Raw genomic sequence first — 6631 nt, forward strand, 5'->3', positions numbered from 1 at the left:
ATGAAGACCCTGCAGGTGAGGGGCCTGGCCACCTGCTGCCAACGGGTCTGGTGGCACCGGGACATCGCAGACCACCGGCACTGCAGCAATCCTGGCTACAGACCTGTCATCCAGCGGGTGCTCAGTTCACCTGTGTATTAAAGGTGAGTGATGATCTCCATGGATACACCCCTATTTAGCTACTCTCTAAGAGGTCCCATAAGCAGGAACAAGCTCCCCAGCAGAGCAGCAGCCCCTCAGCACCGGGCTGCCCCGTTTCACCCGTCCTACCCCAGCTGTCCCCGGGGCAGCTGGAAGTGACCATCCCTTCCCCGCCCTGCCCACCCGTGGAGCTGCTCTTTCCCTCCTCACAAAACCACCTGCAAACCTGCAGCGTTAATCAGAGGAAGCAGAGCAGTAAGGGCCGTGGGTCCCAGGGCAGCAGGACCGCCAGGGCACAGGGCGGTCCAGGCTGTCCCCACGCTGCGCCGGGTGTCACAGGGGCTGTGTCGCTGCCACGCGTCAGTCACAGCTCGGGAGGTGACGGGGCTGATGTTGTGTGTCATAACACCGTGTGTCTGCAGGGACTTTGCTTTTCTCTTTCGTGTTTCAGGGCATCCCCGGGCACGACAAGGCGGGATGCGGCGGCGGCACCGGGACGGTGCCCACGGGAGGTGAATGGACGGACCCACCGAGCCCTTTGGAGCCAGGTACGATGCCCCGCGCTGCAGGGGTTCTGCTCTCGAAATGCAGCCGAGGGGCTTTGCTGGGTGGGGGCTCCTGCAGCACTGGTCCCCCCACCCCAGCTGCCGGGCTCCTCTCCGGAGCCTCCGGCTGCCGCACCAGCCCGGCCCGGGGCCGCGGGGTCTGTCCTGCTAATTAGAGTGTGCTGAGGAGGAACCCGCTCAGCTCTGTCTGGCTTGACATTAAGACCTAGATTTGCTGTAAAACCAAATGGATACCCACACCCACATCTGTAAGGCTTTTAGTTCAGCAACAAGTGAATCCATCATAGCCCAGCACCTAATTTAATAGCAATAATGAAAGGTGTGCGTCACTACTAATTTAAGCACTCCAACATTAGCCTTGCACTTAGAAACCAGCAAGGCAAAGCTATTTACAAATGAAAGTACCAGGGCAATAATTTGAAAGTACTGGTTTGACCTGTGGTGGCTGCTTTCTTCAGTTATACATAGATATATTTCTATAGATGCATTTATTCCCATCTCTTTAGCAAGGCCTCCCTAATTAAGTTGAAGTGGCAGTGGAAGTGTGGCAGTAAGCCTGGAAAGAAGCTGCTAAAAATGTATTTAATTCATTATAAATAATCTTAGATACCATAAGGTTGGATAAAGGTTTGCAGTATCAGAGCAGGCTGCCAAGGAAGGCCAAGGAGATTGCCTACTCACAGTGGGAGCATTTGCATCCTGAAGGAAGAACGTGGCTGGTGAGGGACCTTCTGCTTGGGGAGGGGGCCCGGGGGTCCTGGCACCAACACCAGCTCAGCACTGGCAGCAGCACCAGTGCTGGGTCTGGGAGCAGGGCAGGGTGAGGGGCTGGGCACTGGGTGCTGGCTCCGTGTCGCTGCGTGGCCCTGGGATGATGATGTGTCAGGAGGAAGGTGCGTGTCACCCGCATTAAGGGAGTTTAATGTGCTTGGAGTCACATTATTGTACCCTTGTAGAATACGTTATCTGTCACGCTGCCTTTACAGGCTGTCACCTCGCAGAAAGGCTACAATGTTCCTGGAAACCATTATCAGCCTCTAATGATATTATCACCCTGGGTGCGGGCAGCCTAGGGGGGCTGGGGGGGCACAACCATGGCTGCTGCTCTCCCTGCCCCACCAGGGGCCAGGGCTGTGCCCCCCAGACCCTCCCTCAGAGCAGCCGTGGAGAGCTGGCTTGTGCTGACAGGGCAGTGACCCTCGGCTCCGCAGCTGCAGGGCTGCCGTCAGAGCGTGGGGATCCAGAGGACATGTGGGAGCATCTCTGCCATGAGAATGGGGACAGGAATGGGGATGGGGACAGGGAGAGGTGTGTGCTGGAGCAGGAGCAGAGGTGCTGCAGAGGGTGGGCAAAGGGCTGCTCAGCTTTTGGGCTGGTCATCGTGCTCAGAGCGGGTCATGTCACCATTGTGGCCCTTCCCATGATGCAGGACAGTGTCTGCCTTTGGGGTGAGAGAGCAGCTGAGGGTGGGGATGGGGCTGTGAGGGCTGCCTGCCCTGTGCCAGGGCTGCTGGTGCCACCACGCCAGCACCCATGAGGACACTGTGCTGCTCAGCCCAGCTCGGCATGGGCCAGTAACCCTGCAGGAGCCAGCAAACATGTCAGCTGCTGAATATCACTCTTCCCTGTCCCTGTCAGGTGAAATTAAAAAAAAAAGGAGCCTTCTTTTTTGGAGTGTAATCTTCCGCCTGCAACAAGAAGCCACGTAAACTGATAAATTGCAGATTAAACGAGTGCCACACTCCACTTCAGTCCCTGGCTGTTAATTCCCCTGTTGTGCAATTCCCTGCTCTCAGGGCCTGTCAATTCCAGCTAATCGCAGGAGGCACTAAAACACTCTGCCCTGACAGCCCCAGATCAAGAAACCCCTGACTCCGAGCTCAGGTGGATTGCATGCATCACTTATGCACAAATCAGCAATATGCCAGCAGGGAGGAATTATGTCCGATGACAGCCCAGACATGAGGTACATATTGCAGAGCCGGCGAGCCCGGCGCGGTGACAGATTGCTGCGCGGGGCCGCGCTGGTGCGGGAGCAGCTCCGGCTGCACCGGCCCCGCGTGTGGAGCCGCTGGCACCTCGGCTGTGCTGCTGCAGCACAGGGTGGCATCCGGACCCTGTCCTCCCCGTCCTTGTCCCCTGCAGAGCCCTCGCCCGGGCTGCCCGCGGCAGCTCCCTGTGCGCCTGGGGGTGCAGGGCAGGGCCATCGGTGGGCAGGGGGCTGGGCAGGGGGCTGTGGGTGTGCAGGGCATCCCACCGGGGAGGGGGCAGTGAGGCGGCCCCGCGCTGCCCACCCCGCCTGGGGTAAAGCCCCGTTCAGCCCAGCCCTGGCTCTGTTTTAACATTTAACTTGCCTTAGTCTGTGATCCTGAAAAGCTTAAATTAATGACAGCCTTGCAGTTGCTCATTAATAATTGCTTCATTACTGTATGCAATTGCATTCTCCTGACAATAATGGTGTTTGCTGGTGTATTTCTAATTATCTGGCATTTCGGCTCCCTGATAGGGCCCCAGTGCTCCCCGAGGTGGAACTCTCCTCTTCAGCGGCAGCGCAGCCCGGCAGCTCCCAGGGGACGGGCGCTTGTCCCGGGCAGGTCCCGCGCCCCACGGGCCAAGTCCCACGCGGGGCTCGGGGCACCAGGGCAGCTCAGGCTGTTCCCCCATTGCGCATCTGGTGCTGGAGCAAGAGTCACTTCGAGAGGGATGATGCGGAGCAAGGCGGGAGCCGCAGGGCAGAGCAGGGCACCGCAGGGCCGCGGCAGCCCCGGCACCGCCGCGCGGGTCCCGGGAGGTGCCAGAAGCCGCCGCTGGAGCCGCGCTCGGGGCGCTCCGAGCCGGGCTGCCCGGCCGGGCCGCGCTGCTGCCGGCGGCAGGAAAGCCAGCGCCGTTCCCGGCTCCTTGGAGGAATCCCTGGGGAACGCGGCTCCTCCCCGTGCTCCCCGGCTGGATGTGGCCGCTTGTGGCCTAGTCCGGTCCCAGCTCCGAGCCCAGCGCGGCACGTGCTGCCCTCGTGCTCCCGCCCGGGGAGGGGGCTCGTTTGGAGTTAAAAATCTATTGTGACTTGTCAGAAAAATGAATAAATGAGCACATTATTTTTTCATTTTGGAGCTCAGCATCTGTTTGTCTAATCAAGAAAGAGAACTGGGAGAGTCAACCAGGGCTGACGCACACATTTTATTTAACTTTTCCTCTGTCAAAGGAGTTTAAATGTGTAATGAACAGGCCATGGTGATTTGAAATATAATCCCATTACTCTGATGAGATTACGAAGGCTGTGAGAGTTCACAAATCATGCTTAGGGTTTTTAGAGTGAACAACACCCTGTTGATTTTTTTTTTTTAATTTATATTTTTGTTTGCATTTAAGCAGAGGTGTGTGTGGAGAATAAAACATGACAGTGCTTAACCCTTCGTACAGTGGCAGCAAAGGTGGCAGTGAGGGGCTGTGCCTGGCTGCTCCTGCTGGCCCCAGATCCTACCACGGGCTCGGCAGTGGCACAGCACCCAGCTGGGCATGGGGCACCCTCCCCATGGCCCTTTCTGCTTTGTCCTCCTCTCTGTCCTTGTCCCAGTGTGGCACCAGGGAGGCTGCTCGGGGATGTGATTTAAGGGACATTCATTTTAGCAGCAGCAGCAGCAGCAGCACCCAATACCACATGCCGCCACAGAAGTGCATTTCCATGAAATTCATGGGCCCATTACAAACATGTCTTCATAAATAACTCCTCCCATTAATCTCAGGGCTGCACCCAGGGCTGTATGATGGTTTTCACTTGCTTGTCCCAGTATGTAGTGGGTGCAGCCCCTGCTCTCAGCTGGGTCCTAGCCCTGATGTGGCTGCCTGGGACCAGCCCTTGGGGACGAGTCCCCTGGGGCTCCCGGTGCCGCCTGGGGAAACACCTCTGGTTGTTTGCCCTCCCTGACTCCGAGCCTGTGATTTTTTTGCATGCTCTGCGAGGTGCAATCAACTGTAACACCTTAGATGCACATGCAGGCCAGGTGCCCCTCCAACAGCAGAAGCAAGAGAAGATTCAGAGAACCTCTGATGCCTCCAACAGTGACTGATTCACGCCAGGGAGAAGCCATCGTTACGTGAGCTAGCAGCCACCTCCTTCTGCCCAAGCCCAGTAACAAGGCATGGAAGGAACAGCTTGCTTTCCTGACCCAGTTGAATGCCCATCTGAATCAATTAAATCTACAACTACCGGGGAAAGACCAGCCCGTGATGGATTTGTGTTCTGCAGTGCACAGATTGCAACCATGAGCTCAGATTTAACTCTTTCAGCAAACACTAAAGAGCAGAAATATCTGTGCTGAGGGAGAGGCTGCTCAGCACCTGGAAAGCTGGGCACTTCCAGACTTAAGGAAGTTTTCCTCCATGGCTTGTATTCAACTGATCCGATATTTGACAGTAAATTCACTTAACTAAAATGGCTCCTTTGGGGTAAATAAACCCATTTGGGCTCCTCAGCCTGCCTGCTCCCTGTCAAGCCCTGGGGGCAGCCTCCAGCACCTCCTGCCCGTCCGCACACTCTGTCTGTGCTCCTGGGGACATTCTGCCTGTCCCAGCTCTGCAGGGGGACTGCACCAAACATGGAGCAAGTGGAAGGTGATTTACAAGATGGTGTAAATGCGTGTGGTCCAGGCACTGCAGTTCAGACAGGAGATTTTTTTTTTATTACGTGAATCTGTAAGCTTTACTGAAAGCAAATTCTGCACATATTGAATAGCTACTTATAATAACTAAATGCAAGTGGGTGGCAACAGCACTATGGCCATGGAAACAAGCAGAGACTTCTGTAGCTTCTGATACCAACAAAGGAAAACTTTGGTTCAGTTAAAGAGAAGCAAAACTAGGTGGCAAAAGAACATTCACGTAACAACTTTAATGTTAAATAGTTGACAAAGTTGGTTAAGGAGTCATTTACATTGCATTATTTGAAGGTCTTTCCCCATTGTATCCGTGCCGCATTTGCACATATAAAATATCTAAAAAATTAATATCATACTATAAAACATTGTTTCTCGTGTTTTACAGATCCCATGGAAGACTGTACAGTGAGGCCTGTCCCTGGGAGCAGGCAGGGATCCTCCCCCAGCAGCACCGGGGGCAAGAAACCTTGAAAACTCGAGAACTGAAACACAACAGTAAGTGACACAGAGACTTCTCTGCCTTGGTGTTTACTCCTAAACTACTTGTTAAGGCTCAGAAAGTTTTTTCTATACAAAAGCAAGGTAGGACCCTGTAAGAGGTCAGGCTGAGCAGGAGGAGCCTGGTCAGCCTGAGGGACCCACAGCCCTGGGTCAAGAGCCTCTGGAATCAGGGGCATTTTCTTGCTACAAAACCCACAGCAGCAGCTCCAGCTTCAGTGACTTGGAGATTTATGAAAGACACCTCTGGTGACCTGAACCAGAAATGCAGCTCTGGCTCCCAGTAATCCCATTCCTGTGTTCCCTGATGTATTAAGGATGAACAAGGCCAAAACAGTTACAAACCCCAGTACAAAGCAGGTCTTAATTTATAAAGAGCATTAGGAGAAGGTGCAGGCATGTCTCAGTCCTCAGGTGTGGGCTGTCCTGGTGAGGAAGAGCAGACCCAGCACGGCAGCAGCAGATCATGGTGGATGTGGCAGGGGGATGCTCTCCTTCCCACCGCAGAGACGCTGCCCTGGTTTTCAAAACACCACGCTGACCACAGCAAGGAACTTCTAATAAAACATATGAAAAGCTGAAAAGCACGGTTAAATAAAACTATTTTGGAACAAAGCAAACCACAACAGACTTGTCTGTCTCAGCGGCTCTTCACAAATCGCTCCCCTGCAACGGCTGCTGTTCCCTGGCTCCCGGTTGCCTCCTGCACTTCAGCAACAGAAGTGAAACCATCTGGGACTGCAGCCTCCCCCCAAAAGAACTGTGCATCATATG

Source organism: Apus apus, chromosome 19 (assembly GCF_020740795.1).
Source record: "Apus apus isolate bApuApu2 chromosome 19, bApuApu2.pri.cur, whole genome shotgun sequence".
Taxonomy (NCBI): domain Eukaryota; kingdom Metazoa; phylum Chordata; class Aves; order Apodiformes; family Apodidae; genus Apus; species Apus apus.